Source organism: Hipposideros armiger, unplaced genomic scaffold, assembly GCF_001890085.2.
Source record: "Hipposideros armiger isolate ML-2016 unplaced genomic scaffold, ASM189008v1 scaffold_200, whole genome shotgun sequence".
Taxonomy (NCBI): Eukaryota; Metazoa; Chordata; class Mammalia; order Chiroptera; family Hipposideridae; genus Hipposideros; species Hipposideros armiger.
The window spans coordinates 1,585,877-1,611,040 of NW_017731550.1; the positions used below are offsets into that span (position 1 = coordinate 1,585,877).

The following is a 25,164-nucleotide window of genomic DNA, read 5'->3' on the forward strand; positions in this document are numbered from 1 at the left end:
TAAAAAAAAATATCGGTGTGGCCTTGTCAAGATCAGAGGGAGGGAATGTATAAGTCCCGGATGCTTTGAATTCACACGTAAGGCTTAAAATATGGGGCTAATCAAACAGGAAGAGCTATATATTTCAGAAGCAAAATTCTCTCCTGGTTGGTTCCTCTAAGATAAATGAAGGGGTCAGCCCTCTGCTTCATCACCTTCTGAAAGACTAGGAGTTATTTGTTCCACTGATTATTGAAATGGTATATTACTGTTCAAAGGTAACTAAATAGACCAGTGTGATTTAAAATGTTCCATAAATTGTCAGCTCTCTCCTTGTCCCACTGAAGTAGTTAACATTCCGTATCATCACCACAGCGATATTTATGAGTACCCATAGGCACTGTTGCTGCACAGTGCACTCTGCCACTCGTGGCCTCCGTTCTCTCTAATAACTACATAAAATCAAGACCACTGACACAGCTTGAGATGTAGAGGGCATATGCATACACATGAAACCCCAAGAAGAAAGTGTTACATCGACCTCTGCCTTTCTCTCTTTCCCAGAATCCTACTGTCAATCAGATATTCAAACATTGCCCACCATGTACAGTCCCAAAGAACCCCTTTATTTGAGCCCAGACTGAAAGCTTTGCATACGGCTGAATAAAACACTAGCCCTGTCATTTGGAATCATCTGTCTAGTGGAAAGAATACCATGTATTTGGGATTGAACACTCTCTGGGTTTGGTATTTTTGACCTGATGGTTCTACATGTACTCACTCTTTACATTTTCAGTGGTTCCTCGTGAATGGGTGTTTTTCTAAGGCTCTCCATGCCGCCTGGAACTTCGTCACCAATCTGGCTGTTGCCATGCTGGTGGTTAGTTAGGAAGGAAGAATAGAAGGCACTTTATTTCTAATATGACTCATTATGCTTTGCACATTGTAGTTCATTTGATTTTTTAAATTATAAAAGTAATAAAGACATGGAACAGCAAATAGTATATAATAGGATTTTAAATAAATTATTAGAATTTGAAGGACTCTCTCTAAAAATCAGTACAGCTGGAATGGCAAGCGAACGTCTCACTACCTGCTTTCCCTACTTCAACAATCCTGCCCTCTCGTCTTTCCTTTGTCCCCCCTTACCCTATGGGTGTACTGAACGTTTGCTGTCCGCTTAAAGAATCCTGGCATTTCACATCTCTGCATTTTTGGTTTTTTGTTTTTTTTCTTGAACCCTCTTCCTTCCCTCCAAGCAGAATTAACCACCCCTTCTCCGAGTCCTCTTTGACCCTTTCCACCCTTCTATCATAGTCCATTAATGGTAAATGTAGCTGTGTTTAGGCTAAAATATAAACCACGTAAGGGCAGGCTGTATGCTTTATTTATATTTAATAAATGTTTTCATAATGAATTCATTTATTCTGGCATAACTGATATGAGTCAGCTAATACAACCATGCTTTGGAGAGGAAATGGCATCGCCAGAGTTATGGTGCCATTACATGGGCTTACACAGTGGAAAGGGCGAAAGTGTTACCGGAAGACTGATCTGAGCCTGTGTCTCGGCTCTCCCAGGTAGAACCTGTGTGAACTCAGGATTGAGACACTTAATCCTTTGGTGCCTCGTAGGTAATGAAATCTACATCATAAGATTACTATAAGAATTAAAAGATTAATTTTTGTCCTTACTTTGGAATTTCAAAAGACAACTGTATCTAGAGAGGAACATCTCAAATAATACAGAAAAGAGTTGGGCAGCAATTATTAAAATGCACTCTGCCAAATGACTTAACATTAGAATAGGACAGGAGCAGGGGAAGTCTGCACAGGGTCTGAGCCAGCCCCACCCATCCTTGTTCCCTCCCCCACCAAATTCACACCTCCACCCCACCCCAGCCCACCCCAGCCCACCCCAGCCCACCCCAGCCCTGTTCCTCCCCATCATCCTGCACAGAAGGAGGACAGTCAGACATGACCCAATCCTTCCTCAACTGGCTCATAGCTGTCTCAGGCTCCGGTGAGAAGGCTGGGGCTGTGCCTTTCGGGACCTCTATGGCAATAGGAAAATCAGAGACGCAAGCAGGTAAACTTGTCAGGGGCGGATCCTCAGAACCCATGCAGATCTCACCTTCTGGTGACACAGTCAGAACTCAATAAATGATGCTATTAGTACTATTTGTAGTGGAAGTCTTTTAAGAGATTTGTATGTGTGTTTATAGTCAGCTGAAAAGATCAGGGATTCATTTCAACTCCTCGGATTCTCCTCTTCTTTGTTACTGTGACTTCCTACTTAATAGATGGATGGAACATTAGCTGCCTTTTTTTGTAACCATGTATTTTCCTATTCCTTTTTTTTTTTGGAAGGGGCATAACAGCCCAACATAGAAAAATACATATGCCAAGCCTTTTTTCAACTTTGTAATGACAAAAAGACTTCTTGTCAAACCTAAATGTGTTAAAATGCCACACAGCCACTTCATGTATTAGAAGTGATGAAATTTGTTCCAACCTTGCTATTTCAGACCAATCATCTCCCAGCCTGACAAATAAAGCAATTAAAAAATAGATTTCATTGTGTGGCCTCTAACTTTTCTAATGACACACTAATTACAGACCATATTGTTGGAGAAAATGTTTGGTGTCAACTAAAGGAAGAGAAAATACTTAACCGCAGCCAAAAAGACTTTTATTTAAAAAATGGTAGTCATTACTGATAGCCAAAATAGGAACACAAAAGCAAATAAATCCCCCAGTTTAAAAGGTAATAATAAGCACTGATTTTTATGGCAGCATGGGTCTCTATGTGGAACTACTCAAAAGGGAAGCAAAACTATTTCTCTACTTTTTTGATATTATGACATAAATAAGAAATAAAGACAAAGAGAGAGAGAGAGAGTGATAGTGGTAGAGAGAGATAGAGACAGAGAGAGACTACACTAACTGTGGTAGTTCCCCGCTCCTGCCTCTCATCAGGAGACTATGCAAAAATTGTTCTCAAGGAAGGACCATGTCTTCTTTAGGACTGAATACTGTAGTGCTGTAGTACTTGGATGCTTGCATAAAATTATGGAAAGAATAAACTAACACCCCTGTATTTCTATAGAAGACAGAGGAGGCTTACATTTAATAATAAATGGCAATGACAGCACCAAACTTAAAGTCTCATGAAAGGTGGGATGATTAAATAAATGATTTAATAACTTAAAACATTTGACTTCTATTGCCTGGACCTGTACCATATTATCATCAGATGTCCCACACTCTTGAGAAATTAATAGGGGAGAAGGGGACATAAAACCACAGTATATATAAAGAACCTGCAGACTCATTTTGCATGAGTTCCCAAAAGTTCTGATTAATGGGGAAAAACTATGTGCCTGTTTTATTTGCTTGGTTTAGTTTCTTTCTTTCTTTTTTCTTTCTTTTTTTTTTTTGTTAATTCGTCAGATTTCCTTGTGAATGTCATTTTTATGTTGTCATGTGTCCTGAGAGGTAGCCTACAGAAATGCCATGATTTTGTTGTCATGTCTCTGGAAATCCAGGAACAAATTGTATTTTCAATTTATTTATCCATTCACAGCAGCAATGTTGTGCCTCATTTACCTCTTCTGTGAAATATGGGCAGAAGAAAAAACAAAAATAATAAGGTTGATCATGCATTAATGTAACAATCACTTAAATTTTGATTGTTGAAGTAAAGGATGGATGGAGTCTGTGGTGACACCGACCCCTGTGTCCTGTATTCAGGGATGCCCTGCCATTGTCTTCTTATAGGATAGAGATAGTGTTGTGGGTTAGTTCAGAAAGAGTTAATTGTCACTCAGGTTTGGTGTCTCAGTGTCATATCTTAAGTTGACCATAAGCTGTAGTCTCAATGGCCAGAAATATCTCATAATCTTTTCATATTGCTGAAATTAGAATGTCTTTGTTTCAAATTTAGCATTTGTTATGTTAATGGCAGAGGATGTTGTTATTGTGATCAACTCTTCACAGAGAAGCTTATACCACTGGGGGATTACACATGCTGGAAAAAATTTTTTGTCTGGCATACACCAAGGGGTATACTTAGTTATCAGTTTTTTTCTTTTTCCCTTTCTTCAGAAGGAACGCTTTGTGTTACTAGTTTACAACCATGTGTTAATGACTGTAAAATAATGAAATTCAGGAATGGCAGCTCTATTTTTTTTTCCTTTTGTGTGTATGTGCCATCCATTCCTTTGTTATAAAAGATTAAAAAGTGCTGAACAACTAGAAGGAAAATAATCGGAAATGAAATCAGGGTAAAATGAATAGAAAAAAAAATCTAATCAGTTGATGAAGGCATGCCATTTGGTACTGGGTCTACTTTCAGTTTTAACATGTCTCATCCTTCAAAATCTAATCTGTAAGATTGAGAAATCTAAAAATAAGAACAACATGGGAATATCACACAGAAGTATGAGTTTAGAAGTGACATCATACAGGCTTCTTTTCTTTCCTTGTCCATTCTAAACAAGAGTGGAAAATGTAGTGTAGAAACAGATTGCCTCCTATATTAGTAAATAGGTGAGGCTAGAAATACATGAAATTAGAGTCTAATGTCTACTTTTAAACCTATTCAAACTGATAAGGATTTTATCCAGAGAATTGCACTGACTTACATGTATTAAAAATTATAATTACTGCTAAAGATGTCAGAAAAAAAGAGAAAATATTTTAAAGAGTGAAATTGGAAATTATTACAAAGTATATGAAAATATTTAATCTAATAGCAAATTTATATATGTGTCTATGAAGTTTATACGCCCACTCATATATAAAATTGTAGTTCATTATTATCAAGTATATTGGAGTTAGTATGTTAGAAGTATGGTAGAATACATCATTTTCTAAAGTGCATTCTTTGGAGCAATAGTTTCCAAAAATTACCTGCAATAAATGGGTCTTAAGTAAGCTTAGAAACTGAATACTATACTCCCGTCTACAGTATACACATGATAAATATACCAGTGGTGCCAGAAAAATGTATACACATTTTAAGAGGTGTTATCTATGTATTATATTCTGAAGTTGGATTGAATTACAGCAGCAATGTGTAGTATGATGTTTGCTCAAAACATGACATTAATCAAATGAATGCTAGCTATTACAATGTATTACAATTTTAATACGTTTTTTTTCCTTTCTTGAAATGTGTACCTTTTTTTTGGCACTCTCTGTATACAGGATGCTCTAAGAGCATTTTTTTAAATCATTGCATCTGTGCTTGGCAGAATAATGACCTCCAAAGATGTCTATTTCCTAATCCCTGGAGCCTGTGAATTAAGTTTGCAGATGGAATTAAGGTTGCTTATTAAGCTGAATTTAAAATAGAGAGATCATCTAGATTGTCTGGGTGGGCTCAATGTAATTACAAGGGTTCATATCAGTGGAAGGAAAAGATAGAAAATGAGGTCAGAATGATGTGATGTGAGAGTGCTGACTGAGCTTCGAAGATGGAGGAAGGGCCCATGAGCCAAAGAATGTGGGCAGCCTTGAGAAGCTGGAAAAGACAAGGAGATGCATTTACTCCCAGAGCTTCCAGAAAGGAATGCAGACCTGCCTTCACATTGATTTTTGTCCCAGAATACCAGTTTTGGACATCTAAACTACAGAGCTGTAAGATAATTTTTTGTTGTCTTCAGCCACAGAGTTTCTGGCAATTTGTTGCAGTGGCTACAGACAACTACTATATCAAATGTGTCTATTTGAGTAATTACTATATGCCAGAAACTGTGTTAAGTGCTTGATATCTATTTTATTATATCTAATTAAGCCAAACAGCAATAAAATGTAGATATTGTAATTATCCCTATTTTATGAACAAGGAAATTTGGGGAGGGGCATTCATGTAGGTGTAGCAAATTATGCAAAATTACACAAATAGGAAATATCAGAGCCAGGGCTCAAATTAAAGACTGACTAAAAAACGTATGCTTTAATTTTTATATTTTTCAATTTAACTTTTACAAAATTTACTTGGCACTAAACCTTTTCACTTCTCTCCAAATATATATATATTTTTGGAACCAGTAGTACATTGGAAAGAGTATACTTAAGAGACAAAGAACACAATTCCAAATTTTCTGCTAAATACCCATACAACCTTGGCTAAGTAATCTTGTATTTCTTCCCTTCAGTTCCTTCAGGTATTTCTGTCCCCAGAACAGTCCCTGTTCTCATAGGTCTTAGAGTCCATTCCTTAGCTTTATCCATACCTACAGTAAAAGTGTTTTGCCTTCATTTTCTTATTTGCATTATTCACAACAATTCCCTAAGTACTAATGAATTAGCATTATTATTCCCATTTTGTGAATATGGAAATTGAAATGCAGGGAAGTTGAGTTTCTTTCTGCAGATCAAAGATATACTAAATAGCAGAGCCAGACATTTGAAAGATTTTACCTACCTCCCGACCACTTTTAGTCATATTTTAGTAAAGAGACAATACAGAATTCTTACAAAGTGGTTTAGTTTTTAGATGAATCTAAGAATTGATAAAATTAATATATTGCCAGTCAATGTACACTTTAATCAAAAACATGGATGAAATGTTATTGACTAACATACGGTCTTAGTTTTCCCTTGTAAAATGTTTCATATATTTACATCTGGAGAAGGATTTCAATAAAAGGAAACCAACAGAATGTATTCCTCTTACTTGTGTGGTGGTAATACTTGGATATATTTTATAAAGCTCTACAGGAAATTCTGGCTAAATGCCAAGGCTTTAGAATAGCCTTAGTCATGGTCACTTAACCTACTCCAGAAGCTTAGGATTTTGACAAATAAACTGAACGTAACTTTGAATGTAACTTCACTTTTTTTTTTTTTTTTTTGCTGAGCCATCCTGCCACCTGTTGGCAGCTCAGCGGCAGCTCAGCTTGGGTGCAGCACCACTGGCCCATGTGGGAGTCTAACCGGCGGCCCTGCCACTCAGAGCTCACACTCCCAAGCCAACTCCCAACTAACTGAACCACTGGGCCCACCCTAATTTCACTTATTAATTGACTAGAATGGAAGGCAGATCTGTAAAACAGAAATAGAATGGATTTTCAGGTCAAATTACTGGACTTCAATTCCCACTCTACCATGATTAACATTGTTACCTTGAGCAAACAATTTCAAGTTATATAATCAAGCAGGGTCAGTTGAATCATCTGTAAAATAAGGATAATCAGGCCTGTCTTTGAGAGTTCTTGGTACCTAATAGGTATCCAGGTATTTTCATTTCACAACCCACACACCTCTAAAACTGACTTGGACTAAGAGCTTTCCTAAAGCGTCCCAGTATTTAATGTTCACACTTCAATTTTAGTTGTTTGATTGCCTCTTTATCCATTGGATTCTTAGTGTCTTAAAGGTTGAGATGATGTCTTATTTAGACTTTATCATTAGCATCTATTATATAATAGCATATGGTCTGGTTTCCAAGAGACACTTGTAAATGTTTGTTGAATTAATGGTAATCATCACTGAATATCACTTGGCTGAATTATAATGTCTGATTTTATAGAGTTACTTTTAAAAATGAGTGATGAGGAAAAATACTTTAAAAATAAAACCAAGATGCACTGTCGTACTCCATCTGTCAATTTTGGTTTTAATTTTTTTTCCTTTTTTTTTTTCTGTATGTATCTAGTCATATGATAGACTCGACTAAATCTGTAACATATTTAAGTTAATCTGTATACTATTTATGGAGTCTATGCATAACTACAATTGACGACTTTGATTAAACATGTTTAATAATTTTGAAGTAATATTTGCTGTCTTTTGTGGTTAATAAATCTTTCAAATACCTCCTCAATATTTATATATTAATTCAGTATTCATAATGTTTGTGAAGTCTAATTTATTTTCCAAATCTGGCCAAGAGAAACATATATTTGGAACTAACAAGATGCATTTTATACAGATATGTGTGAAGTGGAACAGAATAAATATTCAAAAGACCTAAAATCACATAAAACCCATTTCCAGTTAAAACTGACAATTCATTACTCTTCTAAATTGTGGATACTTGAGTGGATGTCAGTTTTGGTTATAAAATTAACTCACTCATGTCAGCCACTGTTATCATCTTTTCCTAGCTCAGAACAAAAAAAGCAAGATAGAAGAAACACTTTTGTTTTTATTTAGAAGTGGTTTAGTGAAATTAACCAAATGATAGCTAAGCAATCAAGCAAAACAATCGGAACATTAAAAGGCTATTTTTTATCTGTGGGTATATCTTTGAAGAACTATAAAATTGCATTTTCAGAATCATGCCCAGTTTCTCCATACTTTTTGATTTCCAGCCCTATTTTGCCTGATTTGTAGATTACTTTATGAAAGAAAAACCATCAGCCATTTCAAAAGGACTCCTACTGATGTGCCCTGTACATGGCAGCATGACGCAGTGCCTTCTCTAAAGCCAACTCTCTGTAAATTGATTATTGCATCTTACATCTTTAGGGCTGTGCCTACAGGGCACTATACCTTAGATTTAATTGTTTTGAAAGCCTCATGTGCAATCCAAAGGGAATTCTCCAACTGTATCAGGAGCAAGAGTCCTTAAACCTCAAGGAATCCTGTCAGGAGTTTCATGTTTAAAAACCTGAGTGCTCCCAAATGATTTGTCCTTTGTCAACAGCGTTAAACTTTACACCTGGGTTTTTTGGGGTTTTTTTAATGTATGTATTTAAGAAATAAGAGAAGATAAGTCGGCTCATTTTTTTTTTTTTAATTTGAGAAAAGAAAAGAAATACAAATAGTCCAAATGTCATTTAGTGTCTACTTTGGTAACAAAACAAAAACCAAACCAAAACAAAACAAAACAAAAACACATGAATTAGTTTGAGATAGAGAAAAGTCATGATTTACATGCTTCTCTGAGTGGTTAATAACTGTGGCAATTGATTTCACAGATTTAAAATAACAGATGTTATATAGAGAAGCTTTAGTAACCCACTGTTTCAATTCACAGATAAGAGCACTAGGACCCATTGAAGCTGAATGATTTTGGTAGCTCGTAGAGTGACAAGGGGTCAGGTAGATTTAAGATTAAAACCTGTTTCTTTCCTAGTTGGAAGACCACTTGGAGCCTCCTTTCTTCAGCCATTTCAGGTGAGTTGTCAACCTTCTGAGGATGTTATATGGGTACTAAAGCCTTTATGACACTTAAGTATCTGACTGTGTCCCTTTCACACATGAAGTATCCAACTCATGTTAGTTCCTTTCCCTTTCTGCACATCTCTGGAGTTCTTTCAACTACAGCACATTGCTAGAATTGGTACATGTTTGGATTAAATGTTGTCATAATTCAGGGTTGTAATTGTAGTTAAATTTGGAAATGTCTGCATTCAATTAGGATCAAAGCCTTGTTAGAGAAGATTCAAAGGCATGTTGTATATAAGAGACCCAGGGATTATTTCGTATGGATTTAACTGGTGTCGTTTTCAATCTCCCTCTGATAAATGCTGTCTTTAGGCCATTTGTTTAATCTGCACTAAATTGGAAGTGGTATATTCTTTTGTAAATACTGCTCATTACTTTTAGTTTAAACATTTCCATAGAATGTCAAGCACAGATAAAAAGAGGACCATAACAATTGAGAGCCAAGAAAAAAAAGGATTGATCTGTAACGTTTTCCCCCAGAGCTAACCAGAGTTAACCAGTAGGCTGGTAGCAGTAGCAATTAAAGCAAGAAAATCCAAGAGGTGAAAAGAAAGAAAGAGCCTTTCTGATTTCCAACTGACTTCCTAAAGATCATGTTTACTACTTGCTTCTCAGGGCTACGTGAGAGTTAGGTATAGCTAAGCGTTACAGGCTAGATTTAGCTCTAGAAATGCCTTCTGAAACCCAGGTTATCAGGATGCAAAATAGACACCACACCTTATACTGTAGTTTGTTGTTTAGTTTGTTGGTTTTATTTTGGCAGAGTGAAAGAATTAATAGTCCATGTATTTCTAGCGAAACTTCAAAATATCATTTTAGTAAATTCTAAGTGTATTTTAATGTTTTTGTCCTGTTTTCCCATGAGGATAACATGTTAAACCTCTTATTATACGTGGCTTCATATCTTTGGAAAACAATAACCTGTGGATCCTGTTTTAAACATATTCTGTTTTTGTTAGCTTTCTAATTCTTCATATATCAGACAGACTGTCTCAAACTATTGTTAAATTCAGAAGCTACATTTTACTTGATTTGCCCCAGCAAGAGCGTAAAGGACTAATTAGTGATCAATGTGTCCCATATTATTTAACTTTAATAATCTTCATGATTTTGATTTTGATTATATTTATATTGTTCTAAGAATTAGATTCTGGATAAGAGGAAAATTCCAACTACAGAGTGAATTTCCTTGGTATGAATAATATATAAATAAAATTGTTCATCTAAAAATATAAGATAGAGGGGTATTTTACATTTTAATTAATTCAAAACATTTAATTCCTTAAAATATTATTATTTTAAAGTGAATGAACTATACCTAAATATAGTTTTTAAGGAAAGACATAAAAAAATGACCTATTTTTTGTGTTAGCATACAAGTAAGCAATAAAATCTGAATTGAAAACTGACTCAAAGAATAACATTATAATTGACACAGTACTTTTTCAAATATCTCAACCAAAATATTGGATCAGATAGCTGTATTCTTAAAACAGTTACAAGAGGGCCGGCCGAGTGGCGCGATGGTTAAGAACTCGCTTGGGATGCCAGAGCGCCCCGGTTCGGATCCCACATATGAGGGCCAGTGACACTGCCCTCTACAGCTAAGATGCTGAACAACAGCTCAACCTGGAGCTGGGCTGCCTGGAGTCGCCGGCGACGGCGTAGGCTGCAGCCCCTATGGCAGTGGATTGCCATGGGCTACCGTGTGTGGCCAGCAGCCAGCGTGAGCGGCCAGCAGCCACAGTGAGCGGCCGTCCAGAAGCCGGCGACTGATCTGCCTCGCCAGGGAAGAGCGCAATGATGGTGCCAACTTGAGCCAGTGAAGCAGTGTCCTCCACAACTAGATTGAAGAACAAAACGACAGCAACTTGTCTGTTCCCCTTCCCCTAATTCCCCAGTACTGTTCCCATCCCCTCAATTACCCAATAAAAATATTTAAAAAAAAAACAGTTACAAAATGAGAAAAAAAATTAGATTATACAAAAATTCCCTGATTAAAGAAGAAGAAAAAATTTCTCACAATGAGAGCATTCTAATTATGCAAAGAATTAAGGTGGCTGCTGTAGCATTTATTCAAAAGCTGTATTAGCGATGGAGTGAATGACTGCATCTGTATTAGAAGCTTTGTACATAGCAAGGGCTTGCACACAAGCTGCCATCTTAAGGATGACATACTAGAATCCATGCTGCGGATTGTGGGTTCACACAACCTTGTTCTTCTGTGCAAATGTGTACATTGATAGTAACATTGCCAGATGCCACCATCATCTGCATTTTGAGTTCTTTCTGGATACCAGATGAGTGAGTGGATACCAAATGAGCAGAAATTCTAATGAATGTGACCATTCTTCAGTGAGTTTGCTTGTAAAAACAGGCAATAGTATAAGGATTGGCTTATACAAACTCTAGTGAAATTTGTTCCCAGCCACCTTTGTGGAGTCAGACATCACTTGTTTTAAGAAGAGACTGCTAGCTTTGCCAAGTCCTATATTACAAGAGACAGAGAGATAAATCTTGAATGATATGTTCAAAAGTTTAAGGAATATTGCTACTGCATTAAGTTTATATTACTTTGTCAGACTTTGCATCTCTACCATGGCAATTGTATTATCTTTCAGTTAAGAATGATAGTGTTGTGTAGTACCATAAAGCAAACTTGATTATTTTGGGGAGATCATACCACAGACATCAAACAATTCTGTCCAGTTATGTAGGATTGGCAAATAAACGTTATTAATCATTCTATTTTATAACTTATGATATAATACCCTCATCAATAACATAAAATAACTTAATAAGTAGTATCTGTTTGAAATCACATTATTAATAAACATGTCCAAGCCCAATCTTTTGCTGTTCATGTAATGCTGATAAATATAGTTGCTGTCTTTAGCAATGTCATCGCAATTTCTTTTGTTCCCTGAGGCACTGCTTCATACTAGATTTCATTTTGGGTAGATAAAAGATAGACTAAAGGATTTTAATGTAATATATAACAGAATGATGACATGGAGCCATCACTATAAGCTCTTGTATCATATAAATAGGGAAGCAAAGTAATAAATCAATTGTTATTAAATGAACAAATAAGACTGATACAAATTATAAGGCCAGAAATTTATTTCTGCACACTAACACTAAAGCCAATAAATAATAGCATGCATATCATATATCTTCCTGGTTACAGGGACGGAAAATAGTTATAATTATTTGGAATATACATATCTATATATCAATATCGATAAATATATTGATATATAGATATGTATATACAAGTATCGATAAAGATATTGATATATAGATATGTATATACAAGCATAATCCCTCAAAGAAAAAGAGAAAGTATATAATGGAAATGTATTTGGATACATACCAAAATCCATAGATGATTACTCTTGTCACATGATTAAATACATTACCTTAGTCGTGGAACTTTCAGGACATCGCTAGATGAAAGATTGAGGTCACAATGTGGCTCTTTGACTGACTTAAAACTAATAATATCTGACACATTAAATATCTTAGTTGAAATGCTATCATCATATAAAAATCTTTTGTCAAGTTTGGTTAATATTTTATAGAGTGAAGTGCATAAAAATAGCATTGAAAATAAGATCCCTGCTTTAATTTTCTGGAGACCAGAATTTTAAGCTAAATAAAGTTTATTTCTTATTTAGTAAATATACTAAAGATGTGAGCAGACATAAAAAAGTGGTTAGAAATCATCAAAGTGTTATCAGAAGTTAACAATGCTTGTATTGGTGTCAAAGGTGAATGTGGGCTTAAGTAATAGTAATGTGAAGACTTCGTTTTCTGATCTTTCAATGAGGGTTTCTGGAGGCTTACATATTTTGGAATAAGTTTCTTCATTTTTATTTAATCTAAAACCCTTTGTGTTTAACAGAAGAAAACTTTATAGATAGATAAAAACTAAAAATGGGAAATTAATAAAAGTGGATTAATCATAGCATTTCAATAATTCATTAGTATATCCTAGCCTCACGTCATTTTCCCTGTTCTAATAACATAGCTAAGAAATTATTATCACCAGAATAAATGCAAATATAATCTACAAATGAAGCTCACTCCAAAAAGTAATAACTTTTTATAATTTAATATGAATTTGCAAGTATATTTTAGAATTACCAATAACGTCTTCTGCCCATATTGAGTACCAAATAAATACATTTGTTAAAATAATCTACAAATGGTATATTTTCTAGTAGAGCAGTTAACAATGAATATTTTTAAAATGCTCACAATTGTGTTGATGACTTTACAAATATTTCATTAGTGCATCAAAAGTAAAAATTTAAATTCTAAAGTCATAGATTTATATTTGAGGTAAAAGAACAGGTTCTAAGATGTTTATTTCAAATGTGAATTGAAAAATTAGGTAGGTCCTAATGGCACTGAATTTCTGAGTGGAAAAAATTGACAGTGTCTGACCAAGCAAATCACATAGAGCACAGTTACTACAAATATAGGAACTAAGGTTTTAGTTTCTCATAAGAATAGATAATTCTGAATATTTGTTAGTTAAAATGAATTAAAACATATTTAAGATGTAATCCATATGAGAAAATCCTTCAAGTGCTGCTAATTTCTAGCTTTTTTTTTTTTTTTTGGTTGGGGGTAGAAATAAAAATTCATAAACTGACAAATGCCCTTGTATTAAACAAGCCTTAATGAGTGCATATCTTTGGGTTCTTCAGAATGTATTAAATTTAAAAGCACACTGATCACATACTGCACTCATATTTTATCATCTAGTAAATGAGCACTAGGACAGTGGGCTCTGGGGTGATGATATCCAGTCTTGTCTTTATCACTGAATACTTAAACTTCTGTGTGCCTTCATGCCTGCCTCTTTCAATTTCTAAGTCTGTGGAATAGAAGTGAGAAGGCCTTTACTTCCTTAATCCCTGGGTATGCGATTAACAATATAACTATGTATGGTTTTTAGAGAATAAACACCATGTTTATTATATTTTCTTCCAATTTTTGTGATGTTAGGTTAAAGATCAAATATAAAAACTTTATGTCTCATCTCTTGAAAAAGTGTCTTTGAAAAGACATTCATCCAGTACTATAATGTCTGCTTGTGGTTCGGAGGCCACTCTAACCTCAGGGCCCAGTTTAATGGTTGTTTCATCTTCTGTAAGCCAGTTGCCTACACTACAAATCAACGAAATTCATTGTTCATTCAAAAATAGTATTTTCATCCCTTAGTTTGTACCATAATATATAGTGTAGAAGCTGGGATTTGGCAGTACACAAGAAAGCCTCAAAAGGCTGCTCTCATGAAGCTTGCATTCTAGTGAAGGGAGATGCATAAAAATTAAAAAAAAAATGTATCAGTTAGTAACAATGTTATCAATATGTCAGAAGTAGTTAATAAATGATACCTGCTCTTATTAGTAGCAACAGTATTGGTAGTAAGAGTAATAGTAGTATTTGTAATAATTGTACTGGTAGCCATAATGATAGGCTCTTAGGAAAATAAATATCAAGGCCATTCCTTACTTTTGGGCCATTTTCTTTCTTCTTATGGGTCTCACACTCAAACCTGATTTACAAATTTTAATTGTGCATTGATAAAATGCTTTGGGCAAATTCCAAAAGCTAAATATGACTGCTTCACTGATACCTCAACAAATACAGATTACAAAAGCAGGATTAATGTCATCTTCAGATGACTTCAGCAAAAATGAGCTTTAAGATCAGATGGAGCTGGGTTCAAATCATTTCCTTATACATTATATGAAGATTAATTAGGAAATATTTTTGAACATATTAATACTACTTAGAAATGATGATGATGATGATATGATTATATATTTTTTCACTATTCTCTGTTTTATACCTAAACACAACTATAGCCTAGTAGCAGATCTTGTTTCTCTGATTCAAAGTCTCTTCACTTCAATGTATCTTTCCCAGTACAAATTAATATTAATTAAACAAAACACCTACATTTTCTGTGAAATAATTCTGTACATATTGAGAGATAAGTTAAGCAAATAAATGTGCTTTCTGTCTTTAGCTTCTATAATTGTGGTTACAGCTTAAAACTTACGTTTCCTCTTAAAAGTTATTAAAACATGCAAACATTCTTTTCTCACATTAATTGGAGCTCTGCCCTCATTTTCCAGTACATAGTTGGCTACCCCGCAAGTTAAATAACTCTAATTATTAAGATTCAAAACATTACATGTATCAGTGGAGGCAATTAAGATGATTTGAATACTATTAAATGAAAATGAACTATTTCTGTTTCAAAAAACTAAATAAATATGCTTATGGATTTTTACATTGTTAAGTTGCCTCAAAAATAATTGGACAATTCAGTATAATAAAATGAATGCAATAAATAATTTTAATTCATAACAATAATTAATGGTTTATTTGTATGGCTGGGATAAAGAATGTATTGTGCAAATACTAAACAGAGACTAATAGGGGAATGCATAGGTTATTATACTTCTAAACCTCTAGTTCATAAGTTATGACACTTTACTGTGATTAAATTTGGTTTAACACCACCATAGCATCTCCTGTAAGAATGCTTAATCCCTCCAATTTACCATGAGGAAATCCCCACATATCAGTTCAAAGAAATTGCATAGGGCTTTCCTTAATGAGGATTTCACACTCAATAGCATATTCTATTATTTGGAAGTAAGAGAAATGGAAAACTACATAAGCAGTCTGTGAGGGGTTTCTTGGTTGTATTTAGTTCAAATGTTTTCCTTCACTAGCCATGTTTTCTCTAAAGCCCTTTGGAAATACATCAAGTACTCAAATAACTATCCTATTGGAAGGACATAAGGTGAGCTGCAGGGCCAGAGAAGAATTAGCACTAGTGAGAGAGGACCCTTGGCCAATGGTACTGACATGTGGACATGTGAAAGAAAACAATAGTAGTATATGTTTGATGAGATACAGAGAAAACTAAAGGGGAAAAATATGGAAAATTTTAGACAAACTTCCTGTACGAGGAAATAAAATGGTTTCTGATCAAAAAAGAGTAGTTCCAACTATGAAAAACATGACCACATTGAAGACATTCCAACACTAATCAAAAATGGTTCTACAAAATGAAATTATTCATATTTAATTAGAATCCTAAGTATTGGTTTTAATTTGGGTAAATGAGGCTGAATGCAGATACTGTGACCTGAAATACAATCTGTAACTATTTAACCAATTCATGAAAACAGAGTCAAGGAATCTCCCAGGCTCGGATCCCTACCTTCTTTCCCCAACCGTCTTGCACTGGTCTAGTATCCAAGAATCTCTGTCTACTATTCGTTGATTCTATCTTCAGACCAGACCCCAGAGACTGCCTTGCTTGCACTGTCTTCCTATTTACTGTCTCTTGGATCATGCTTCATACCCTGAAATTCAGTACAGACGCAACACTGAACCCTCCCCTCTCCCAGGGTCTCTCTCAGTCTAAGGTCTACATTCTGAACTCTTATATATCTATGTAGGTAGTTCAGAAACTAATGGCAAATACCTTGATCCATCTGTTTAGCAGGAATCAGTGCAGGAGACAATGGTTAAGGTTCTCAGTTTTCTGAAAAAGGTTTTAAAATGGACCTGTTCCCCATAGAATTTTACCTTTGCAAATATCATTTCCACGGCCCTCCTAGGCATATATCTAAAAGATTGCTTTATTCACCCAAACAGAACTTTTGGATCTCAATTATTGCAAGATATGGTTTAAATGTTCAAATTTTATTGAAACATTAAATGAAGCAAGCAAGCAAGCTATAGAGCAGATTTTTCATTAAAAAAAACCCAAAAACTTGTTGATTTTGATTCTGTAAACATTGTATAGGATAAATTCTTCTTAGAGAGGATAAAAATTTATTAAAAAGAGAAAATAAAAAGACACAGACATACCACTGAGAAAGAACATTTTAGCTTTCGTAATAACTGATATTATATAAACCCCAACCAGACTGACCTCAAAATGTCATTGAATGCTGTTAGCCAAATTTGAAAAGAAAGATAAATCATGTTCTGTTTGGAGACTCTAAGTCATTACTACCTAGTGAATGTTCTTGCACTGTTAGCCATGGCACTCTAGTAACTGACATTTAAGAACTTAAAATGTATCAGTTCCTTCAAAAAAAAAAAAAACCAAACAAACAAAACTAAATAAGGCCATGGGGATGTAACATACAGCATGGGGAATATAGTCAATAATATTGTGATAGCATTGTACAGTGTCAGATGGTTGCTGGACTTATGCTGATCACTTCTTTAGGTATATAAATGTTGAATAACTATGGCATACCCCTGAAACTTATATAATGCTGTATATTAGTTACATTTTTTTAAATAAAAATCTTTAAAAAATGCTATCCCTAAGCCAAAACTTCTATTGACTTTCTAAAGAAGCCAAAACTATTATCTTAAATTTTATAAATTAGAAATGGTTTTCTTTTCCTGGGTTCATGAATATGCTGTATATCATCCTTCTTTAAAATTCAGTATTGATCAAAATTATTAGATGAATATACAGTAAAACCTACAATTGTAGATTAGATCTCCTCAATATTTTTGCAAGCATCTAGCACCATGAAGGTTGACCAAATTTGGGGTAACATTTTTTTAAACTCCATAGTTTTCTGTACTTCTTATAACTTTTGTTGAAGAATTACATTGGCTTTTATACCATTAGCAAGTTTTCACACTAGGTGGTAAATCCACTCAATGTTTTAAAGTATGAGTTAATACCTTTAAGATTATAAGGCTCATATGCTTTTCTTTTCCTTTTATATAAATGCCAAATATAAACTTACAAGCTTTGTTTATTACCAGCCCTGAAGCATACCTCTCAAATGAGAGTTATAAATATAGAAAGGATTTTAGATATATTTCAGACTAGTATTTCAGATTTCATTTGCAATGAGAACGGTTACAACAAAGCAGTCGAGGAATTTATCAAGGAACAAACAATTAGTTGCACAGCTGGCATCTGAAAGCTATCCTTTTAATGTTAAATCCAATATAGAACATTGCCTTCTTGTCCTGGATTATCTAACTTTCGTGTTACATTGAGTTTATTCCTTACTAGCTCTTCATTTTGGGATATGGAGGGGAATCTAATGTTCTTGTATTTACCCATATTTTTGAAATGGAGAACAGGGGCAATAATACTTTGAGTTCTAGAATGTATACAATGATGTCAATACTTGAAATCTGAACAGAAAAGAATACTGAGCAATTATTTTATCAACTGAGCAATTAAAAAAGAAAATCAGTCCAGTATAGTTCAGTACAGATTATACTTGTAACATGTCAACAGTGCTTAAGGACACAACATTTGGATACTGTTCAACCAACATGGAATCCCACCTCACTAGATAGTTTTATCTTTGGCTATTTATTTAATCTTTTCATGCTTCAATTTTCTTATATCAAAAATGGAGATAATAATCTAAATTGAGAATACAGAAATAAACCCTTGTATTTGTGGTCAATTGATTTTTGACAAGAATGGCAAGATGATTCAATGGTGAAACGATAGTCTTTTTAACAAATGGTGGTTTAACAAAATGAAGTTGGACCCCTACTTAAAGTTACATACAAAAGCATTAACTAAAAATAGATTAAAAACTAAGGTAAGAGCTACCACTATAAAATTATTACAAGGAGACATAGGAGTAAATCTTCATGACCTTAAGTTAGGTAATGGTTTCTTAGATATGGCACCACAAGCACACATCTTCAAAGGAAAAAATAGGTATATTGTACTTCATCAAAATTGAAAATGTTTATGTTTCAAAGGATTCCATCAAGAAAGTGAAACAATCACAAAATGGGGGAAAATATTTGAAAATTGTGTATCAGATTTGGCACTAGTCTCTAAAATACATAAAGAAAACTTACAAATCAACAATAAATGAGAGCCCAATGAGAAAATAGTCAAAGAACTTGAATAGATATTTCTCCAAAGAAAATATACAAATGGCCAATAAGCACATGGAAAAATGCTTAATATCATTCATTAATAGGGACATGCTAATCACACCATTAATAAGATACCACTTCACACACACTAAGATGGTTATAACAAAAATGATGAACAATAACAAACATTGGCAAGGATGTGGAGAAATTGGAACACATAATTGCTCATGGTAATGTAAAATGATATAGCTATTGTGAAAAACAGTGTGGTGAACATTCATCAAAAAATTAAACAGAGTTACCATATAACCCAGAAATTCTATTCCAAGGTATATATGCAATAGAACCAAAAACATATATCCACATAAAAAAAACTTGTACATGAATGTTCTTAGTAGCATTATTGATAATAAAATAGCTAAAAAGAGAAAACAATCCAAATGTCCATTAATTGATAAAGAGGTAAACAAATGTGATATACATAGAATGGACTATTACTTGGCCACAGAAAGGAACAAGGTACCGATATGCTACAATATGGTTGAATCTTAAAACATCATACTGAGTGAAATAAGCCAGACACCAAAGACCACATAATTTATTATTCCATGTAATGAAATGTTTACAAGAGGCAAATCTAAAAAGTAGAGAAATAAATTAGTCATTGCCAAGGGTTAGAGAGAGGGACAAATAAAGAGTATGGTGTTTCTTTCGGAGTGTGAGGAGGGGTGTTGAAAATATGGTGATGGTTGCATGACTGTGAATATACCAAAAACTATTAAATTGTTCACACAAAAGGGTGGCTTTTGTAGCATTTAAATTATAGCTCAATGAAAATGAAAAATAATCTACTTAAAAGGGTTACTGTGAGAATACTATCTGATTTATAGTCACTGAAAATATTTCTCTGTTTAAGGAACATTGGGGCAAGGGTGAATAATATAGAAGCTTTAGTGTGCCTATTTTTATATTACCATTTCAGAAGCTGACTGATGTTAAAAGGTGAGGGTGGGTCTATCACCTAAAACAAATAACTTACCTGATTAGATGTGAAAAACTAAGGACCAATTTATCTGTCCCACCTCTAATTCCTGCTTCCATCTGTCCCTTCCTTGCCTCATGTGTTCCATAAGCCATGACTAAGCACGTAGTCTACATAGATCACTGTAGAATAGTCTGTGGCCACAAAGACTCATAATACAATACACAATAACCAGTACCATGGAAGTAAAATGCAATATAAACTTTAGATCTTACTGTTCTTAGATTCTTACTGCTAAACACTAACATTTTCATTTACTGTTCTTATTAGGGCATAGCTAATAATAATCATAATTCTCAAGGGAGAACAGTTTAAGCAGGCTGTGCCTACAGGAAACTTCCCTGGACTACTCTAAGCCCTTTTGTTACAATTTTCAACACCTCTTGTTCCTTTGTGTATTATCAGCAACTCCCCTGAAAGCTTGCAAACATTAGAGTTTAAGCTTGTGATAAGGACTATTAATGGTTGATAGTTTTTCCCAGAGTGCGTAAGTGAAAAGCTGTCATTTTTTGATATAGAAACTTCATGGCAAGATTTAATTAGCATTTTAAGTATAAATCTTTTTAACTAACTCTTCTGCTTGCTTATTAAAATCATGTCTGCATCTTACTCATTTTATGATACAAAGATATTTCTGTGCAAAACATATATAAATTTCCATGCTGGGTATAAGGACTCATTTGTTTTGTTATGAAAACTATTCAAGTGAACTTAGAACAGATAAAAATTTAAAGAGAAATATATAGTATTTTACCAGATAGTTGAATAAATCATAATAATGCTGATTGGCATAATCAAGGAAAAAGAATTCCCTACAATATTGAATATTTCCCTAGTCTCTAGTGTTTATGTGAATATTAAAAAATCATGTTCAGTGTGATTAATAGCTTTTGAAATATTTTCTAGGAAGTTTGGAGATTTTATTGAATATTTCAGCTTTCATATGTAAGCTTCATGTTTTTTTATTCATCTAGGTCCTCTTATAGTTGCATTGCTAATTTTCTGTTTTACTACAGAAGTTTAAAAAAGAGCTAATGTGAAAATTATTTTCCTTCTAATAATAAAAGAAATCTAAAAAAAGAAAAAATTTAAACAAGTAGAAATCCTGCAAGTAACATTGCTGTGTGAGTCAGGTCTTCTGGGAGAATTGCAAGCTGGCATTATGCCCACTTGTGCAGGGTTTCTTAATTTGTTCTACTATAAAATAATGTGAGTGTTCTCCCTAGCCATAAGTACCTCCCTGGTTTGAAATGCAGGAAGTGTAATTAGACTTGAAGCTGAAAAGGAAGGTACCTTGGAGAGTCTTAGCTCTTATTAGCTTTAGAGCTAGGGCCAAACAGATGCCACAGACTATTTGAGGGCTGTTTCTTGGATGATGCTAATTGTTTACTGTGCTCATTATTCTGTGACATCCTTAGAATCACCCAGGTAGGGAGATGTTAGACTGAAATTACCAGTATCTGTGCTAAGACAAACTCACCCTTCTATAGTTTAACCCAATTTTGGCCAAGGTAGAGGGATTCAATAGCCATTGAGGTTTATGAACAAGATTAAGGGAGCAGTTGACACTGGTCTTAGCTTGTCAAAGTGGGACTCCCAGTAAATTGTTTAAGATTCTTTCACATTCCTATGTATTTGTCTCAAGTACATAAAGAAAAATGTTTACAAGTAAAAATAAGATCAAGGGCAAGCCCAGCCTTTCTCCATGTGAATTTAAACCAATAATCAAGCAATTGCTTTGAATCTCTGTATGTGATCCCCTACTCACATGTCTCCCAGCTTCATTCTGATCAACCATTACTTGTTTTAAATTATAAGTTTTATTTGTTGTACTCGCTTCATGAAAGTGCTGAATGTGTCATCTATTTCTCAGTTTTACCACATGCTAAGTACAGGTTTTTGCATACCACAGATGGAGAATAAGAAATTTAATCCTCTTATTGGGGAGAGAGACATGAAATTTGAATTGTATCTAGATGATTTTTTAGGCATCTTTTAGTTTTCAAATTCTGTGATTTTTACTCACTTGTTGGTTTGGTTTGGTTGATTAACTTATCAAATAGAAAAGAATTGTTTTATAAACTAATTGATCAAATTTGCTAATATTTTAATGGTTCACATGTACAGTGATCACAGTGATCAATTATTGTATGAATTTAGACTGTGGGTGACTCTGTGTGTGGGTGTGGTCTAGTTACAATGAATAATAGAAGACTGGCAGAACAATAAAAATTCTTTGCACAATTTTGATATCCCCATCTCCCAAGAAATGAGGCAAAATACTATCACTCTTGAAACAAAAGAAAGAACCAACATAATGCAAAGCAAGATATAAGCTGCTCACCACCCAAAGAGAAGGAAACAATAGTCAATTAAAGACAATGTTGCAAGAAGGATATAGAGTAAGGAGGGAATGGGCGGACTTACTTTCAGTAACTTTAAGGGGCCCCATGGAGCAATTGAACCATTTGATTTCATTGATTTGAGTGAAGCATAAAGACAGAATAGCATTATGGTTAAGAACACAAAAGAATCATAATACTAAAGAGAGTAAAGAAAATACTTTTAATTATGCCGTCGTTATATCTTCTATTTACTCTTTTCAGAAACTTTGCCTCATTTAAATCTTTGTTGTTTCTAACAACAATAGCAAGCAAATTGTGTCATGTGTGGTTATCAAGTTGAGTCAATTTTAACTTTAGGAAAAATATCTCCTTTGTTTCACTGAAAACTATATTTCTTTGTAATAACCTGTAATCATCACTATGCTAGAAAACTGCTTCTCTTCTGGGGAATTTAAATGGTCACATTTCTGTGTTGGATTTTCTATCTGTATATAATGTCTAGTTGAAAAGCTTAGCCTTTTGTTTTTTTTTCTATTTATTTATGAAAATTCTAAAATTAGGCAACATGACAGCATATCAAACAACAGAAATTTAATGTATGTAATGATTATATAGTGAATCAGGCATTTCAGTGCAGAGGAAGTTGTCAAAGTAATCTTATTCTTGCATGTAATATATAACATAAAATCAAAGTGGCAGTTTTATGTTCTAAATAAATGAAATATATTTTTGTAGTGGATAAACCCAATGGTCTTGATAAGGTGAGTTAATGTGGGTGATTTACATTTGTGGAAATAATGCTTTTATACCTAGACGAAACTGAGGCCTAGAAAGCTTGATGTTCCAATGCCAAACAGCAACAAGGCTGATATTATACTTTTTGAGTTCACATATATTGAACTGAGTTAAACAGAAGTAAATATTTTGGCATTTAACAAATGGTTACAAAGCATCCATTTAAGTACCTACCATATACTAGATATACATTTTTTCCAATCTGTACAACCCTGCAAAGTAGGTAACATGGCTCTCCAATGAAATAAGAGCCATGGAAGGCAAAGGAACTTATTCATAATCCCATCGTTAGTAAGTGGTAGCAGAAAGTATTCCGGTAACCACCTCTGGATCTAGACTGGGAACTGCTGAAACTGAATCCTTGGGAAGTGCTCAATATGTTTTTTGTTTTTTTCCTGAAGAAGATTATTTTTTTTTAGTATGTGGAGCTGATAACCTGTCATCACGAGTGCTGGGGGGTGAGAAAACAGGAATCCTAAACATAGGTCCCTTTTAAGCCTTATTAAATTTCACAGTGTCTGTTTAATTTTTAAGGAACTAAAATTTTTACACATTGTGTTTGCAAGAAAGCCTGCCAGGAAAGATTCAGTGATCTTATGGGAAACATTCTCTTCCCTAAATGAAAAAATAAATTCTCTGTTAACTCTCTTGAAAGGTCTTCTAATTGAGGAAGTCCTTTCTTCTCTCAAAGCACGTGGGCAGCTCCCATTAATAATAAAGCCCTTAGGGGAAAAATAATTCCCTAAGATGCTATAAGATGCCCAAATAGGATGAAATCTTCTGCCAAGGTTTATACTGACTGAATTTTGATAGAAGCGACTCACTGTGCCTTTCACAGGACTGAGGAAAATTTTATCAGCAGTTTTACAACTAACTGAATTAAATGGAAAGAAGCAAATGTGAAAGTCAACAGACTTAAATTGAACCCTTTCACTATACAGCAAGGTTTGCATCTGTTTATTTAGTTGACAGTCCATCTTGGAGCTGTGCTTTAGGATCCAAGAGGCTAGGAGAGTGAGATAACAGCACTCTTAAATTCCACAGGAAGGCAACATGTTTGCAAGAGAATATTCCCAAGCTGTATTAATATGAAAACATCTGTCGGTTACAGATTAATTTTCTTCACAGATTTTCTACCTTTGGACACATCTGCAGCTGAAATGTATTTCTCTAAAATGTAGATTTCAGGGGTCACCTAGTTTATCAGCCATTCTAAGCACTGGCTGCTTTCTGAAGTACACAAATATAGCTGAAATAGCAAGATTAAGTGCATACCTTTAAAACTACAGGTGAAAAGCAGTTGACTGAAGGGGGAAGACTTTCAAAAGGAACATATTAGTACTAAAATAATTCAGTCGGGTATTCACTTGTGGTCTGCCACATTTCTCAACAGAGGAAAATCGCAGGATACTCATTGTAATCAAGAGACATTTGCACCAATGTTCTTTCCCACATAACGTGTTTTAGAGTAAAACCTTAACCCTTCAAAGTTAATAGTCACTAGTCAAGTGAAAATAAATTGGGAAAACAAATGCGCCTTGCAGAATCTTTGTTAAAAATGGTTTATTTATAGTTTTATACTTAAATAGTCTGTCTCTTTTAAAATACACATGCATAATAACAAGTTAGAAAGCTATAAACATAGAAATCTGTGCAAAGGCCTAATTGAAGTGAACCTTGCCAAAAAAAAAATAACAGTTATGATTTATTTTAGACTAAGATTTAATATTTTTTAGGGAACTTGCTTGCAAGCACCAGGTTTGGTGATGTCATCAGGAATTAAGGAAGAAACTATCAGCATTATTCTTATTAAAAGCTGAATTTGCTGGGGGCCGGCCGAGTGGCTCAGTTGGTTAAGAGCTCGCTCAAGAGTTTGAGCTCTGAGCAACAG

At 34.2% G+C, this 25,164-nt stretch overlaps 1 protein-coding gene across 2 annotated transcripts in view; it reads left to right on the forward strand.

The window, feature by feature from the left end:
* NEGR1 (neuronal growth regulator 1) overlaps positions 1 to 25,164 on the forward strand; it is an 836,867-nt gene that overhangs the window by 353,569 nt on the left and 458,134 nt on the right. The gene's annotated exons all lie outside the window — the stretch shown is intronic.